Consider the following 20,549-nt stretch of genomic DNA (forward strand, 5'->3'; position numbering starts at 1 on the left):
TTACAGAACAACCAGGCTTGAGAAAAATCACATTTTAATTTTTGTGTTCTCACCGGGAATCGAACCCGGAACCTTCCGTACGTGAGTCAAGCGTCTTGACCACTACACCACGGAGGCCACTTTTACCCGTAAGCAAACATTCTGAAAAGGGTAATCGAGTGGAGATTACTCTATTTCGATGTGTGTTGGTTGGTGTATTTCCGTAAAAAATAGTTACTGAATAAAAAGCTATTAGCGTAACTATTAAAATTACTATAAAAATATTAGAGGTACTGAATGATAAATATGTCATGTCGGTCTTGTCGAAATCTAACTTATGAGCACTTAACAGAATATTAAGAGACTGACTAATTTCCATTAATTTTTTATTGAGATTTTTTATCTGAGAGCAGCCACCGAGTCAAATACAATCATCTAAGGTATTTTTTTGGTTTCAATTACTGGGATTCGTTGCAACAAACACTCGCATCTTCAACTCTATTCATTCCGATCCTCGGTGACTCTTTTCAACTCTCCACATGTGAAGTTCATATTTTCTTTATTTGATCAGGGTTTTCTCGGCGGGGTCATTTGCTATTGTTTGCACTCTCTACCGTTCCTTTCAAAATAGAGTTCGGGATATTTTCATTCCATTTTACACTATTTTTTATACCGCCTCTACACGGGAAGAAATAAAAACACACAAAATGGCTTAAATTAATGTTTTATGCATCAACTCAAAAATCAAATTCATTATCATAGATGTATTGATTTCTCCGTGTTTGGAAATTGAACTTAATCTTCGAGGGGTTTCCACTAAGATAGATAGACGTAAAATGATAATAAACATCAATCTTTAGAACTTATATACGTCTAGAGCAGTGGTCACGATACACTTGTGATTAAATGACAAAAATGCTGTGAAACAAAACCAAACGGTCAAAAAAATAAGCAGTCATAAATTTTATTACAAAACCGTTAATAAAAAAATATATTTAAAAAAAAAAAAAGAAAAACTTAAATAAATTGCTTTATTTGAATTCAAAATCAATTAATAAACCTGTGTCTGATTTTGTAGATTTCAAAAATAATAGATCGAATATTTTATACAGCGACCCTCAATTTATTTTTTGCTTAACTTGAAAGTATTTTTTGTTTTTAAGTTGTCAATATTATGTTTGGATAATTTATATAGCGCCATTTCTGTGAAAATCACCATAAGGGCACAGTACAATACATAAATATCCATCCACGTATTGCAGCCACAGAACGCATGGACGGTAAGTAATCCAGCCTCCATTTACATTCTGTTTTAATTTGACAGTAAAGTAATATGTTTGAATGATATTTTAATGAAAACTAAAAAAAAAAAATATTAAAAATTATGAAATAGAGAAATAAGATTATTAGAAGTTTTTCAGCTATTGAGCGCATTGACTGTTAAAATTCTAAACCCCATTTTCAACATTAAGGTGTTTTATGGTTTATAACATTTACATATTGAAGCAAGATTACCAATAGTCTTGCAGCTACAAAGCGCACGGACCAGCGGAGTTCCAGCAGCTTAAAATTATATTAATCAATCCACAAAAAATATACATTGAGCAATTTGTTAAGTTTTCATGCTAAAAAGTAAACAATAAAAATTAAAATAAGAACTTTTCCACTAAAAAGGTTAACGAAATAACGAAAGGTATCCAAAATTATTTTCACTTGTTATTGTTGAGGAACAAACAGATTGACAGGTGCTGTGGCGTAGTTAGTTAGACGGCCAACTGTGAAACTGGCGTCTCGGGTTCGATTCCCGCCAGTTGCAAGAAAAAAATCCAAGAAAGATTTTTTTCTCAATTGGTCTGGGTGTTGTGGTGCATTTTTCATCACCTCCTTCCATATTTCTTCTATCCCATCTGCTGACAAGCCTTAAAATAGAGGCTTAGCGGGTTATTCCTTTAAATAAAAAACCGAGCTCACACAAACATCATGTTGAAAATAAAATTTTCAGTACCCTTGTTGCTTGATATTTGTCATGGACAGAAAACCAAAATTCCTCAACTCTTATTTCTGAAAACGTATTTTTTAGAGTAGAAACAATTAGGCTAAAATGTGACCAATTCTTCTTCTTGCTGGTACGAAAATTCTCTACTCGACGTAAGTATCAATTGTAGCAAATAAATTTCGTATCCAGTCATAATGTTTTCATATTTATGGATAGAAATAAATACGCAAACTTTTCTTACAATAAGTTAGTTTCTAAACGGTTTTTCTGCTTTTACAATTTTATCACTGTGCACATGCAACAGGCTCGTGGTTCACCGGTTAAGACCGCTGGCCAAGACTTATATAAATATTCACATTTTAAAAAACGTAATCGTCTTTTCAAGATACTAGATCTATGAATAATATGATATGAAATTGGGAATACTGTTTTTTCCTTTTATTTGAGCGCGTGTTTTATTGGGTAAATTATATGAATGTATTCGTTATGCAAAGCTATCTGGTTTCTATTTCTTGTTTTTCTTTCAAATCAGGGGCAGAATCCGAAGGGGCTGTAAAATCAACCTACACGAGTACATTGTTTTTTTTTACTGCCTTAAAATCAGGTCAAAATACTGACCATATTTCATTGATTAACAGATACATACATATATCATAAAATTCTCTCTCCTTTGAACTTGGGTATTATTACATGGCATTTGGCCCGATTTTAAATAAATATTTAGACTTTTATTGACTAGATTATCCAAAACTGCTCGGAATTAATTCAGGGATCAATTTTTAATAGCTGATTTTTTCTAAATGTTATTTTACGTTTTTCAATATTTTTTTGGAATTTTGTCCCAAAACAGTAAGATTTTTTTTTCACGTCTTTACGACTTACAATTTATAAGTTTGGTTTTATAACAAGGAAGATGGAGAAAAAATTGATTTTAAAATAGAACAGTTGACCTAGAAATTTCATCAATAACAACGCGTTCAAATTTCACGTCTTTACGACTTATCTTTTCCTAGGAATTCATATAATGGACAAACAAACATGTATTTTTGATTCACCGGTTCGAATATGTAACGCTTTTAAAAAACGAATTAACAAATCTGGCAAATAAATTAATGTACGTGTATTAAGAATTTTAATAAATTCCTTACGTTTTAAAAAAAAAAACAATTGCATCAATAGTCATGACAATAATTGGCAATAGCTGAGTAAATTGATAATTTTTAGTCGTTTTTCCAATTTTTTTTGACCAGAAAATAATAATTTTACCGATACTAATAGAGATAGTATTAAATATCATTACTTGGCGGTGTTTAATAATGTTTTAATTTCTATTGATCCTCTTACATTAAAAGTGTACATCCATAACAAATTACTCATAGAAACTTTTGCAAATAACGATGCCTGCAAAAACTCAATTTGAGCTTTCTTCTTGTTATGACGAAGCCATATTTTTGTAAGCTTATTACGCAAACAAGTGTCAAATTTAGAGCAAAAGTTTAGTAAGCTAATGGTATGTTGAATTTATTAACGCTCCTCACGAGCAGATTCAAATCGGTTTCCATAAACTCAATCCTGTAACGTTTGATTTTATAACTAACAGATCGTCAAAATATTGATGTAATTTTACAGAATTGGTTTGTTTGATTGACAAAATAATTCGTTCCTAATTATTTTGTAAATTGAATTACTGAAACGAACTTTTTTGTTTTAAAGTTAAAACTAATAAACTCTAAATAATAACCACAATCATATTTTTTAAATAAAAAAGCTTATTTTAAGTAAGCGTACGTGGATGCAAATTTTGTTTTTCAAATATTTTTCGTCACTCAGCGATTTTTTATTAATTTCAATTAACGTAAAACATTTAGGCAATCTCTATTTTTATGAAGCATAAAAAAACATTTTTCATGTTTTTCAAATGATTTTTTTGCACCAAAATATGCTAGGAGATCCAATTATTGTGGCGATTTATAGCACAAACACTCAGGTTTGAAAAAAATTAGATTTCGTTTTTGTGTTCTCATCTGAAATTAAACCGGGAAACTTCCCTTCATGAATCAAACATATTAATCGCTAAATATTGGAGGCCACCGTAGCTTTGTTGTAATAATATCGGAAATTATTCTTCAAACAGCGAAGGTGTTCTTGAATTGTCGTGTTTTTAGGCTTCTTTATAGCTCGTTGATGCAAAGCAGACTTTGGTTTGAATCTCTGATCTGGGCGCCCCAAGAGTTGAAGTACATTGTTATGCTGGAGACAGTTCAGAGGTATCTTAACATAAGGGAGTATGAACACTATCCTTGATTTTACCGGTCAAACTTTATACTATGAATTGCAACAGTAGTTTTTATTTTAAAAAAAGGCTTATTTGCTTATGGATTTTTTTCCGATTGATCAGTGGTATTACGATCAATCAACTCGTGTGTGTTACGGAAAGTATTTTTTATCTGTGTTCCTAATGACTACTTAACTTGGTGACTTAAGCTGTTTTATCTTCCTACTTGCAGAACCAGCCTGCCAATGGTAATGCCAGTAGAAAGAGTAATGTCTTTACTCAAGCGTATCTCTTTAGATATCGACGTATTAATGTTACCAAAAGAAAGTTCAAAAAGAAAAGCTTCTTTTTACTGAAATTGCTGGGTATTTTTATTTCACCATTTTTTTTCATTCAAATTGTATTGCTTTATTTTCTCGCGCTATGTCTGGATTGAATATATGTTTTAAAATGAACATAAACGTAAATATAAAAAATAAATATAAACTTATTTTATACTATTTACATGCATTTCAAACGTTGTTACCATTTGTTAAGTCTCAACAATTTAACACATTACTCACGAAAATGAAGACAAATGTTTTAATTTTTAATAATGTTAAATCAAAATATAACAACGCAAATTCCAAAAACTTTTCAACTAGTTAATACAATAAAATAATCTTTTAGTTCAGTGTTTTTTTGACGCTAAGTCAAATTGAAATTGATTGATCAATCACCTTTTATTACATTATCGTGTGTTATCTCCGAAAAAACAACATCGAAAAAATATTTCACTGTAGAATTCTTGCTTGGGTGAAAAGTATTATTTCATAATGCGTCGTAAATCATGAAAATCTAACTGAAAGGCATTGTTCTCTCTCCATACTGTTACGTTCTGAAATCCGGGTCAATCGAAGAATAGGTTCCTGGGAGCAGGATAAAGGCAACGTCTAATTTCTACCTGGATATTGTAAATGATGATTTTCTTTGACACACATATCCTTTATCCAAGCATTTGAATGAATTACCAAAGTTTAATATAGGTATTCAAATCAGTGGTAATAACAGTTTGCGCTTTGTGAAGTTATCTCTGTACCCCTGGGACATGACAAATTGTTTGTGTAATAACGTACACTGAATCTTGTTATTTACTGTTAGAAATTACTTGCCAGAAAGATAATACAACAATAATCATTAATTAATTGTTATTATCAATGCCTTTTGAAGTATTTTGATTTCATCACTTACCAAAATAAAACAGAGAAACGGATTTGGAAAAATTAATTGTTTTTTTCAAAATCATTATGGATATTGTGGAGAAATGTTTTCATACATAACATTTAAGGGAAAATTGTTAAATAATATGTCTTCTCAAAAACGTGACATGTTTGGGCTTGACAACTCTGAGGTCAAGATTTGCAACGATGTTCTATTTAAATTTAAACGATTACAACCAAAATTCAAAACCTAATCGAATTGTGAAAGATTAAGGGCGTGGCCAATGCAATAAACTATTTTTCAGGGAATTCAAATTGTAAATTATACATTTTTTTATGCTACTATTAAGTACAAAAAACTAAATTTGACGCGAAATTATTTCATAGACCCTTATACAGGGTGTTCTTTAAACCCTGTCACATCCGAAACCACGATGAACAGTATGAGCAAGAAGACATATTGGCATATTTAAAAAAATATTTAGAACGAAGAAAATTCGTAAAAATAAATTATTAAAAATAACAAATAGTTGCTAACTTCTGCAGGGGAGAAGCGAGGGGGGCGCGGCCGCGCGGTTTACGGTGTGTCAGACTCCCTCATCCTCGTTTCTCTTCTGCAGAAGTTAGCAACAATTTGTTTTTTTTAATTTTTTATTTTTTTAAACTTTATTCGTTCTTAACATTTCACAACAGAGATGAAAAACATTTTAGAGAAAGTAATACAGAAGTCTAGGCATCTACACGGCTTATGACCTGTCAATGATTGGTTTAAGTAGCCACTTTCTTACTGTGTAACATTCACCATTCTGCCCATATTTGAACATCTATATTCCTTAATTTCTTTCATCTGTTGATGATGTTTGTGAAGTGAAAAAACTGAAGCTGTTCTTCATCTTTGTTGTAATATGTTAATCTAAACAGCTCCCCACGGAGTTGAATCCAGTTCTTGTGTACAAAAATTTGGACAAACTCAAAATATTGTTTATTTGTTCTTAAAATTTATTTTAATGTGCCAATATGTCTTTTTGTTTATACTGATCATCGTGGTTTCGGATGTTACCGAGTTTAAAGAACACCCTGTAAATATAAAATCGTTTTAAAAAAGTTCAATTCCCCTATAATGTGTATGGAAAAAAATATAATCGTTAAAAAATAGAAGAAAAAAAACGAATTAAAAATATTTTTTATTATAATTATTTAAATTAGGTATTTGAACAAAAACATTTATTTTGCTGACAACGAAAAATATTATATTTTTGGGGAAACATATCGTTTTATAAAATTTTCGAGGAAATAATGTTAAACAGAATATTTGTATGATAACTGCTCATACATTATCGAAAAACGTAATCTTGTAAGCAAGTCTGTAAACAAAATGGCGGATTCGTTTAGTTTACTTAGTGGCGGGAATAAAAATACTTTGGGTAACGCAATTTCAGTTTTTGTTTACCTAGCCAGTTCTTTTTCTTCTAAAGGAAAATATTCTTCGGTTAAAATTAAAACAAAAACGTGATTTATTAAAAACATAAATCTAGTACTTTACTGTTTTGTTTTCCAACCCACATATTTAATTACATCAAATTTATTTTCTATCTAAGAATTAATATTTGAACCACTTAGGACGTTTTTTTTCATCTTTTTTTTCCCCATAACCGGCCAGAAGACCAAATTACAGTAGTTAATCGAGCACCGAATACTAGTATTGAGAAAAATTATTGATTGTATGCTCACCGGGTACTGTCGTGTTTAATTTGTGTATTGTCTAAAATGTTAAAAAAAGGTTTTGAACAAAAATATCTAAATCATTGTCATTTCCAGTCCTGCAATTTTATCGTTTTTTTGGAAAAATAAAAAACATTTCCGTCACAATTATTTTTACACCAAAACGTCATTTTCAGTCCTACGAGAATTCTGGAAATGCTAAATAATATTATTCTGGTGGCGTACAAATGGAGACCGTTCTACTGCCATAAATTTGAACCATTGACTAGACAGAGCGGGGGAAATGTATTTAAATTAATTATTTTCGCAATCAATTGTTATTATGCTACTGTATATTGCTGTTTCTCTTTATTTAACTTTTACCATACATATTACATGGATACAAATACAATTGAAGCTTTCTCTCTAATGTGTTTCAAAAATCGTTCCTTATTTTATATACCTTAGTACCATTAACGAATATATAAACTTATTTATTAAATAGCTTTAATTCAAAATTTTGAGTTAAAAAAAAAAACAGTAACAGCACAATTATTAATCAACGTTTGTTTTATGCCATTTAAAGTGATCAAATTGATGGCAATAACATAATCTATGCCAACATTTATTTCCAATCTTAATAGCACTTCTCGTCGGCCGATTTCGGAATGGCTTTTAGATCCCTCTGAGAATTTTATTTTATCACCTCGATCGAGTCAAAATGCCTTCCGCAAAATGGTGATTTAAGGTAAGGGAACAAGAAATGCTCACATAAAGCCAAATCAGATTAGTACGGTTCATAGGGAAAGATTTTTACATTTTTACCAAATAATACTCTACAAGAAGAAATGTGTCAGACGGCGTGTTATCTTGATGCAAAAACTAAGTGTTATGTTATCATAAGTCTGTCTTTTTTATTTACTAATATTTTCCGTTAAACACTTTTATTGTATTCCTTTAAAATATTTTATTAATATGCCTATACAGTATTCTTTATTGACTATCTGTGTGAATAAACTATAAGTGCACAACGCCATGATAATTGAACGAAACAGTAAACATTCTTGATTTTTAGAGACTCTGGCATGGCAAGCGCCACTCCGATTTTTTTCGATTTGTTTCCATGTCATATTTATACACCTACGTTTTATAACCTGTAATAATGCGCTGAATGGTGATATCATCCATAAAAATCATTCTTTAGCGACAGATTTGCGTTGATTTTTTTGGAATAAATTAAGCTAAATTCGCATAACACACCAAAGGCCGACTTGTTTACACAGCTGCCAAAAAAAAACTGACAAAATGACAGATCGCGCCAAAAATTGACACGTATGTCAACAACAGTCATGGTAACGGTTTTTTACTCTCCGCCTACCTGTAAGAGTAAACGGCGTGATTGTTCGTTTGTATTCTTATTTTCAATTATATCAATGTTTTACACGTTTTTAAAATAAATAATTTCCATTTCACAAATTGATTTTATTTTTTGTCTATTATTTGTAAAAGTCGTAAATGCACATGTAAGAAAATAGAAAAAAGCGGTGTTTAAGCGGGGTTCAATCCTCATACATTTAAATCTATTGTCTGCGATGCTACCGAAGGAACACAATCCATTTTAAATACCTGCTAGTGAAGTGAATTCAGAAACTTCACTGAAATAATGAATTATTTTTTTGTTTTGCCTCTGTTTACTTTCAAATATCGATGATCTTCTGTTTATGAACATGTCTTTTACTTTTTTGTTGTAATGTGTTACATTTTCAAATAGATAATAAATAATAAAAGCAAAAATACTCTAGAACAATTGAGAATGGCGAGGCAACATGTCACGGTACGCTTCATAATAGGGTGTTTTCTGTTTGCGTCTGACGTTCCTTCCCACTTTATTGCAAGTGCGTTACTTTTTTTTCAACACTACCATTAGTTACACCAAATAAAGAGAGCCTCCACACTCATAGAGTTTTAGGACAGGTAACTAAATAATTTACAATTCAATTTAATTCAGTTAATTTATTTAACCATTTTTACACCCTGTCATCTTCTACCCTGATAAGAAATGGTCTGACAAATAAACCAATCATATTGCGACGGGCACCGTGCTGCAGTTGGTTAGACGGTCAATTGTAAAACTAGCGTCGCGGGTTGGATTCGCGTAAGTTGAAAGATTTTTTCTCAACTGGTCTGCGTGTAGTGGTGTATTTTTCGAAATTCCTTCCATATCCTCTATTACACAGCAGCTGACAAATCTCTAAAATGGAGTCATGGTAGGTTATTCCTTTAAAAAATCTTAGAAAATAAATACACACTCAATAAAATTAAGGTGAAGAAGTAGAATTCAAGGTATTCGCAGGGCTTGCGACCTGTCAATTTTTTAAAATAAATATTTGCCTTCTTAATGCATCTGGTCTACTGGGCTCTATTATCTGCAGCTCTCTTCAGATCAACATATGAGGCAACAACATAAACCTAAAGCTCTGTAAGCAACTTGCCAAGACATATGTATGAAGCATATGGATGTACGGCTGTAAGACATGGTGCCTGACCGAAAAAGAGAAAAAAAGACTAGAAGCTTTTGAAGTGTGGTGTTACAGAAGGATATTAGGAATTTTCTGTAAAGACCACATCGCAAATGACTATTTTTTTTAGTAGAATCGAAGAAGGGTGGCACCTAATCAAAACCATTTAAAAAAGGCGAGCCCAATAGATTATTTTATTTTATTTTATTTTATTTTATTTTATTTTATTTTATTTTATTTTATTTTATTTTATTTTATTTTATTTTATTTTATTTTATTTTATTTTATTTTATTTTATTTTATTTTATTTTATTTTATTTTATTTTATTTTATTTTATTTTATTTTATTTTATTTTATTTTATTTTATTTTATTTTATTTTATTTTATTTTATTTTATTTTATTTTATTTTATTTTATTTTATTTTATTTTATTTTATTTTATTTTATTTTATTTTATTTTATTTTATTTTATTTTATTTTATTTTATTTTATTTGGGATTTTTACAGCTATTACATAAACAAAATAATTAGAAAAATCTTAACAATACTAAAGCCAATTAAAAAAATCCACTGTAAATATAATGACACATAATATATAAGAAAAGAAGTTTAGTAATTGTATTTGTGTGACGTTTGTATTCATGTGTATGTGAATGTGTGTATGCGTGAATGAATGAGGGAGAGGATACATGTGCGTGTGGAAATGAATGAGGGAGAGGGTGCGTGTGTATGGGTGCCGAAGTATGAAAATAATATATTTGCTTAAAACTTGTAAATTGTATTAAAAATGGTACAATAAAGAGCTTAGTAAAAAGTTAGAAACCTTTTTGTTAAAATTCAAATGACGAAATGATATAAATTGTTTTTTTTTTTTTTGTATGTTAAATTCCAAAACCGTATTCTGAAAAAAAAAGCATTTTATTTTTTAAATTTAACTGATACACATCGAATGAATAATGTGCGACGAGTCCTATACAATACAGTAGGTAACCACAAAATGCAGTAAATACGAAATAATGACAACAATAAAATAAGGTTTGACATTCTGCGCCAATGACATGGATTAATTACCTACACATTCATCTAAGAGATCGCATTTCAACTGCATTCCTCTGCTTTCTTCATCCTCTGCTATTTCCAGGTTTCACTCCCATGCATATAAGTATTGAGACGAAAACTCCATAGTCCACAGCTAGTTTAGCTTCGATTGATTTATTTTTATTAGAAATTACTGCGCTTAGTTCGTTGTTCATTTTGTTGCCCGCATTCACTCTTCTTTTAACATCTTTTTTACTCTTTCATTTCTTAAAAAAAAAAAACCTAGATACACAAATTGAAGACATTTGTTGGTTACGTTTATCATGTTATCATTTCAAGCACCATCACTTTTGACTTACTTTCATTCACCACCAATTTGCTCTCCAGGCATGCATCATACGTTCTTGAGACTATTTGTGGTAAATCATAATTATTGCTTGCTGAAAGAACTGCATCATCACCGTACAATAAACAGCTTACTGAAAATTTAGCAACTTTTTCTCCAATACCCATACATTCTATATTTTTCATATAGTTGTTTATGTATAGATTAAATAACCATGGTGACATTTCACATTCCTGTTTCACGCCTTTTTGTAAAAAATAAAAAAAAACCATTTGTGAATCCTCCATTAACTTTTATACACGCTGAACTCTCCTCATAGAGATATGATACTGCACGTGTAAGTGTATAAATTACTCCATACTTTTCCAACATGCCCATAATTTCATTCCATTAACTTTACACAGCTTTTTGCAAATCAGCAAATGCGCATATTTCAAAATAAATACGCTAAAACAGACGCTTGTCTAGAATGGAAAACTGAAGAGCTTTGTAATAAACAATTTGTAAAAAAATGTACCTTTTTGTTTAGATGATGTCGTGTGAGTTGAGTTCGTTTCGGCTACCATTGCAGGAGCCATTTTTAGGGTAGAGGAATGAAACTTTCATGGGATCATATAAAATAGACGAAACGTTTTAATTAAAGTGACCTTATAAAACTACACACCTGTTAAACAATTTTTATTTTTTTCCCAATAAATTTAAATTTAAATTCAATTTTAAGTTCACATGTAAAGCACTTTGCGGAGAATTTCATTTTGAGGGAGAATACTATAATCAGGGTTTATCTTAGGTATATCTCAGCTCTGTCTTGTGTTATATAAAATCCTAAATCGACCCCTTTATCGTGTAATGGAGTGCCTTGAACTAGAATACAGAACTAGGGGTAGTAACCGGGTCAGAAACGAGAAACGTGTTAAGCCTGTTTGGCTTAATGTAGGTATATACATTCATAGATACATGGTGTTTTTAAGTGGGACCACGAAAACATTCTGTGACCACTTATCATGATAAAAATATTTTTTTATTTACTTAGTAATTTACCGAGGGTACAAACATATTGTACGGTTTCTAAAACAGTTTTTATCATAAATAACATTATTATTTATTTTATTTAAACATTTTGTAAACATTTTTATAAACAGTTTACATTCATACAAAAAAGTGCGGGCATATTATTGTCTTAGGGTATTTTTTTCCTAGCTACCCAATCGTTCAATTTGAGGAAATCAGTGGGGTAGGAACATATTGTTAGTTTATTAATAATTTCATTAAATAACAGAATATTGATAAACATTTATATATTTTAAGAAGTCGAAATTGACTCAATATCTACACTATACTATGAAGAAAGGAGAGGGTAAAGAGGGTAGGAAAGAAGGAAGAAAGAGGAAAAACCTAAATATTCAGGAAGTGACATTTCATACGTGATTTGAATCTAAATAAAGAGAGGGGGTCTCTGACATACGTCTGTAGATTATTTCATAATCGAGCAGCAACTACTGTGAAAGAGGAGGCAAACAAATTGAAGCGGCAATTTGGCAAATTTGATTTATAAAATTAGCATTTTATGTACCAAATTTGTGACTTTCTAAGTAAATTAATATTACTATGTTTTTTAACACAATACATAGCTGTATTATTTCACAGATTTTTTCATTTTTTTTTCTTCTTATACATATGTTGACAAAGCATAAAAAATAGGATACATTGTAGGAATGAATGCAGGTAAATGCACGGAGAGCTCTTGCCCAGTTAAAGTTGAGAGAAGAAAATTATGTTGTGCGTGGTTGTTTATTTATTAAACAGGGTTACATAAAGAGTAACTGCGTAGATGTTTCTTTGTTATTTTATTTATTATGGTTCACAAATAATAAACAATACATATGAGATTGGTATAATAATCACAATTTAATGTATTTGTATATTGATCATCAATAATACATGAGCACAACATACACAAATATGGAAATAAAAGTGTAAAGGTTTTTTTTTAATTGATTTATGTTATATTTAAAAATAAATTTTATTAATATGAAAGTGACAACAATAAATCATTTTAACAAGTATTAACGATTTATTTTACTTTACTAACATAACGGACTATTTTTTTTACAAATTGCGTTAGAGTTCTCCTACTATTATTTCATGTATCGTTTAGAATATCAATATTAGCATTGCTTTTTACAAAATTATGTTATATTAACATACGTTATAATGCATTACAGTTTGCCATATTATTATTAAAGGTTGGAAGATAAAATGTAGTGTTCAATCGCTGACGAGGGACGTTCAGGGGTACATTCTCTAAACAAAAAGCTTTACTTGAAGTCACTGGGAATTCAACTGGACTATATGTTGGTAATGTCTGAGGTTATCTAAACTACATTTTGTAAGTGAGTAATTGCACTAGATGCTGTAGCAGATTGACTGTGTTATCTCAGCGATTTTACATCCGCTCGTATCAGCAGTTTGTTTATAGCAAATTGAATGATTTGATGAATAATGTTTTACATGCAGGAAAATTGTGATTTTGTTTCTTTACTTTCCTTAATACGATGGTCAGGTCAGTTGAAACTGAAAATTGATTTCCGGGTGACTCCTACAACATTATAAGAAAAATCATGCATACGCAGAGCCAGAGAGTGGGTACACTGATTGTTGACTGTACGAACGTAGCTTTATTCAAATAATATCTATTTACTTGCAAATAAACATTTAAAAATAAAAATCAAAAGACAAATATCTAACCAATCACATCTCTTTTCATGTTACTTTTTTCCATACTTTCAAAATGTGTGATCACTTAAACTTCTCATTTCATTCATATCATAATTTTTGAAGAGCTCTAGACACTGTATAATCTAAAGGCAAAAAGCATGTATCTGTCCTTATCAAGTTTTACATAGGGGTTGTTTTTAAGGCTGAACAATTAACCAGTTCATATTTGATTAGTAAGGTATAATTATATTTTTTCAAAACGTGTATACAAAGCGTTAAATTTTCTTCTAGCCATGATATAAGATTCTTGAAATACATATCCATACTTTTTTACTACTAATACTAATATACTTATTGTCTTAATATTGACTGATTACTTTATTAGAAAAATAATTTTAATGCAAAAGCGCGTTTGTTGTGTTTGTTCGTGTTTCCATCACGTCGCAACGGAGAAACTGATTGACGTGATTTTTTAAATAATGACGGCCGAAGAGATGAAAAGTGACACGATTGTCTTTTCGTCTCGAAAAATAAACATCTTTATAAAAAAAAATTGCATTGTAAGGGAAAAAATGAATTATTATTTCACGTCGCAACGGAATGACCGATTGATTTGATGTTTCTATGAAAGAATAGCTGAAGAGCTAATAAGTGTCAATGTCTACTTTTTATCTCAAAAAAAAACATCCCGCTCCCTCGGGAAAACCCTTTGTGGAAAAATTGATTTATATTAAAATAGAATTACTATGTTACGACGCTACATCGACATTGAACAAAGAATGGTAGTATTTTTTGCATAGCAATAGTTGAAAGGATCCTGTGTCAACTTAAGCTACTTTCTATCCCAAGAAAATAAATCATTCCATTGGGATTTTTTTCATTGTTAAACGACAAATTTAATATTTTTTAATGAACTGATTTCTCCATAATACAATGCGAGCAAGGCTGTGAGTAAATGACAGTAATTAGTAATAATAAAGTTATATTAAACATGATTAGTCGTTTATGCGGAGAAGTCTCTCAATACGAGGGAAGAAATCTTTTCATTTTTATTATTTATCGAAGAAAAAAAAAAATTTTCGGGAAATTTTCAACGAGTAGTGAATAACTCGCTCTTAAAATGTGGGAATCATGTTGTGCTGAAATGAAATATGAACCACGGTCCTCTTGTTCATAGATATGCAATACTATCACGCGGCCACAACATGGTTTACTAGTCAATAAATATAATTGTTTATCCAAAAAACTGATCGTTCTATTTATCTTACATTGTGATTAGGAATGGCTGTACGAATTTCCGCGGTCCTGCCCCAAAACATCCTGTATCGAGGTCGTGTTATATTTTACATACAAAAACGTCTTCCACACGTGGCACACGAGGTTCATGAAAATATCGGTTTTTCTGAATTTCAGAGAGTAAAATATATTTACTTATGCCTTCGGTTTACCCCTAAATCGATGACAAAGCAATATTTTTTGCTTTTTATCGAGGATCAGATTACTTTACAAATACACAGATGTTTATATATCTGTTATAATATGAATAAGCATTATTTTTAAATTATCTTCTTTGCAAAACCAAGATTCGATTTGATTTTGGAAACCGATCATATAATAAATTCAAATCTCAATTATCTCCAAACCTTGTGTCTTTTATGAAACGTGAAATGATTATTTGACAAGTGTGTATTATTCAACGGTGGAATCTCAGTCCATTGATTGATGACGCACACAAGTGCAATTGTTTTTTTGAAATATAAAGCAACGACCGATGAAGCGGGTCATCATTTAAAATTTAATAACTCACATTATATTCTGCAAGACTAAAACTCTTGTATATAAAACGTCCATTTATTGTCCGAGCAACGTCCTGCAGGACATTCATGCCATGAAAACATGAAGAATAAAGGAATGTGGCCTATAAAGAGACCGAAGTCAGCCCAAAGAGTCAGCTCAACCTAGTCAGCTCAACGCAATCATTCAGTTACAGCGTGTAGTCCAAATGAAATCAGTTCAAAGCCTCAAAAACGTGTCCACCACTACACTACAGGGCAAAGTATTTATTTTTTACTCCATTTTCACGATTTTAACTAGAAAATCGCTAACGAGACAAAAACACTTATCCAGGATTCTGGTTCTATTTCACACGTGGAACAGTATTCTTCATTTGCCTGGATACCCCATCATAGTATAAAAGCTTGTATTTAACGTAGTAAATATAAATTTTAACAGTTGTTTAACAATATGGCAGTAAAAGGATGTCTTTTTTTACGTACGAATTCTCGTAAGTTAAGATTTGAACTTTTACTGAATTTTCACTCAATTTCGTATGCAATATAATAACAGCGAGAGTACTTTAGCGATTTCCCCCGACTTGTATTAAGAAAGTTGATGGTTCCCCTGTTGGCTTCTCACGTGTCTAAGAAAAAATACAAGAATTTCGGCCGCATTTTAAATATTCTTTATTAAGTCCATTTATTCTTTTTATCACGCCTTATTTTCGAAATTTTTGTTTGTGCAACATAATTTTCGAGGAAAACACAAAATTAATAATTATTAATATAAAAAATACATCTGACTTTTAAACTTTGTCAGCGTTGGCTGCGCGTATGCGTTAGTGTCGATTGTTATTGACGCAAATTCCAAATATTTCATAACCAACCTAATTTTTTATTTTTTTTAATAAGTGAGTTGCATTATTTTTTTACCTTGCTTGTAATGTACAAGGTTTATATTTACTTCAAAGGCATAGTTATTTATTTGTTCACTTCAAAAACAATTTTTTTTTCTATTAAATTTACTTCAATGAAAAACTTTTTTTAGTTATTTAGTTGATATAATATGTTAGAATCGGGTGGGATGTTTCGGCTTTGGCCTGTTTCAAGAGTTTCTCCGCATTTGCGCTAGTGACAAGGAAACCACAGAAAACTTGTCAGGAGAAGGCGGACTGTTGTCATTCGTCAACAGATCTTCCGATCCACTTGAAGAGTGTTCGGCATATGGTGTCCTGCTATCAGTAATACCTTTTATTACCTTTACTATATCTATCATGTATAATATTACTTCTCTTGACAAGTTTTTATGACTAATTACTACATGAACGTCGTGTAAATCCTCATTTAGACTTCTGCATCGCGCCTCCAGTTGCATTTTCTGTAGACTAAAAAAGGGACAATAGATCAATTGATGGGAGACGTATTGGTGAGTAACATCGTCACATGGGCAAGTGTTGATCTCAGATATAAACTAATTGGAAAGTCAGCAAAATCAAGAACTGTTTTTTTGAGTACCTACTTGCCCTCCCATCCCTCTACATTTGTGCATCTATCGTACAAGTTTTATCACACATTTGCCTGAGAGATCGCATTTCGACAGCATTCAGTCTCACTATGTTTTTCCAAGTCCACATTTTGCTCTTACACATTAGGGTCAGGACCAGGACTCCATTACGAACTGCTGATTTTGCCTATTGCGATAAATATTTATTTGCCATGGTTGATTTGTGCACCGTTCACTCTGTTCCCGGCACTCACCCTACTTTCAATATTTTTCTGTCATTCCATCTCTAGTAAACATACTTCCTAGATACACAAATTCCTCTACCTGCTTTAGTATAACCCCATTCATAGTGATTTCACATTTAGTCATACTTTCATTTCTTTCAAAAACCATCACATTCGATTTATCGACAATTTTCAGCAAATCGCTTCCCTTGTATACATCGTAATCAAAATAACTTTTGATATAAATATGAATCTTATAAAAGGGAAAAATAGTACTTATTCACGAAATGAAAAAAAAACATTTAAAAAAAAGAAAGTCACATACGTACTCGTATGTAAATCATCAAATTATTATCATACTTGCCTAATTATTATTGTGACGAGTCTCTTTTTAGTGCAAGATTTATTTTTTTAATTTTCTTTTATTCAGGAAACATACAGTACAGTTACAAAGTTTAATATTTTACACAATTAGACTTAATTCTAATGGATCAGTGAAGTTTCCATACAAAAAAGCAATTATACGTAAGGTTTATTATGAAAGTATAAAAAAGAGAAGGAAAAAGAAAATCATAAATGAAAGTTGTTTAAAAATTAAAATTTAAGTGAAAAAAATATATTTTAAAGTTTGTAGTTTGTAGTGAGTATTTAAAAATAGAAATATTATTAAAAATAAAGAAAAATTGTAAGAGTAATTAAAAATTAAGAACGGAAATAAAGGATGAAAAACTTGCTCAGATGTAAAAATAAAATAAAATAGTATTAACATTTTTTTTAAAAAAGGAAAAACATAAATATACACATATTTATTTTAAGGGATTCAAAAAAACGATGAGAAGAATCTTTAAGTGAAATTTAAAAAACATCTTCAAAATTAATGACACATTATAGTAAGAGCAGCAACATATTGATTTTATTAACATATTTAATATAAGTAATTAAAAGTATAAAAACATGCCAATGCCGCAGAGAAAAAAGAATTATCCTGCACATAAAACTTAAAAGGATATTTAGTTTGTCAACTGCACTAAAAAGAAAGTTATTTGTGAAAAAAGGGGTTCCGTTCTAAGTTTTGTTTTTAAAAATCTTAATCTAAGAGCAGTTAAAGTTGGGCGCTCAACTTTTTCGGAATTTTTTAGAAGCACCGTTTCAAAGACACGTCTCGACCATTCGCGCTCGTAAAATCCAGGCAGTAAAAAAATGATTAGGGTGGGAATGCCAGGAAAAAAAGGTGACAGAACAGTTCGATCTAGGTTGTGAAGAAAACGACGTTATTAACTTTTTTGTTCAATGCCTTATCTAAAATGTGTGGTTTTAATTATCCACGTAGATTTTTCCAAATAAATAATCACGATATATAATTATTATCGTGCGACTTAAATTGAAAAGACATTTCCTTGATTTATAAAAAAAGGAATTTTTGTTATCACAGTTTTTTAGAAAATATTTACGTTTAAATGGTTAGCTCATTCTGTGTGTTTTTATAAATGTAATATTGGGCATAGTTAAACGCAACATTATGTAATTAAAAATATGGGAGACTATTAAGTCCGCTTTGTAGTGTAGTGGTTGGCGCGTTCACCTATCGTACTTTAGGTTCGAAAGAAAATCAATGATAACACGGAAGGTAATTTATGATAAACTCTGTGGTGCAAACCATAAAAGTTAAAACATTTTATTCACTCACGGAAGGTTCTGGGTTTGATTCCCAATGAGAACACAAAAATTACGAAATGCTATTTTTCTCAGGCCTGGATATTTTCTACTGTAATTGTCTTTTTGGCATTTTGTGATGCCACCCATTAACCTAGTAAATGCCTAAAATGCCATATTCTATTCTCTTAAATGTTCTTCATCCCTGTTTTAATATGTTGATTAAAATAATAAATCCCTTCCGGTTAAATCCAGCCAATGTCCACAAAAATCACGTCAAACTTACAATATTGAAAATCTATTTTATACTTACTCTATACTACGCGAATGTATTTTTTAATAGTAAACGTAAAAATTATGTTGACATAAAAAAACAAGCTTACAAAACTCTTAATTTTTTTTAATGTATTTCGTGTGTAAAAACAACTGTTTATTTTTAATACTCATTACAAACTGCAGTATGAGTAGAAATAAATTTAGCGTCAATTAAAAAATCATTAAATATCAACAGAATTAGGTGCCTGCTCAGAATACAAGTTAATTTTAATTTTACAAAAATAAGAAAAAAGATATTAAATTACGAAAAAATACGGAGCAAACCATAAAATTAAGAATAGTCCAGAAACCGCATACGCACATCAAACAGAAGGCGACTAAACTATACATAAATGGGTAGGTTTACTTTTTGACCCATTAATTTCTTTGTAGACGTCGAAACAGGATGCAATTACATTTCATGTGTAATTAGCAAATGATTGTGTATGTCACAAATGCATTATTCAAAAATTGAATTATTTTTCCATCTGTCAGATTGTCCAAGAAACAAAATGAACATTTCGTTAGTGTTGCCAGTTTTTGCCAGTTTTTTACCCTACTTTGCTCATCTAATGAGAGAACTAATAAAAATTGGATCTCAGATTAAATAACTCTATCGTGGACATTTGAACGACATTATCTTTAAAACATCAAATATTATTTAACATGATATGAAAATATCCGTTTTACGTAAAATAAAATTTGTTTTACATTTTATGTTTAAAGTTCATTAATTCAATTTCTCTTATTAAATGACCCTTTACTTATCTCTACTCTGTTGTGTCAATCAATATTTCCGCGTTCACAATAAAAATTTAGAGAAATTAAGAGATTGTTTTTTTTTTACCTTACATTCGTGTTATAATTATATTTTTTCCCATCGTGCAACCTTACGTGACGGCATTACGAATGCGCGCGGCAAAAGTGAGGCATAGTGGGGGAATTATTAGACACAATCTGATGTATTCAAATATGATTCTACGCTCCGCTCCTTCTGGACTATTTTTAATTCTATGGAGCAAACTTTCAAAACACAATCCTTCTTGCAAAATGGCTGGCTGTCGAACGTTGATGCATTGTCGTTGATGCACATAAGCATTTAAAATGTTTTAAATATTTGTAAGAATTACATATTACAATAGGCGGGAATAAAGTGCTTTGGTGTGCTAATTGATCATAAATATAGCATATTGAAAATTTTTACATTTATGATACTTTACGCTGTGTACGGTTAAAATATCTAAATATAAATGTTTGTATGATCTTATTTGATGTTATTTATTGAAGTCAAGCCTAGACTGTTCCA

This window comes from Micrasema longulum, unplaced genomic scaffold (genome assembly GCF_059751315.1).
Source record: "Micrasema longulum isolate JH-2025_06_02 unplaced genomic scaffold, ASM5975131v1 h1tg000783l, whole genome shotgun sequence".
Taxonomy (NCBI): Eukaryota; Metazoa; Arthropoda; class Insecta; order Trichoptera; family Brachycentridae; genus Micrasema; species Micrasema longulum.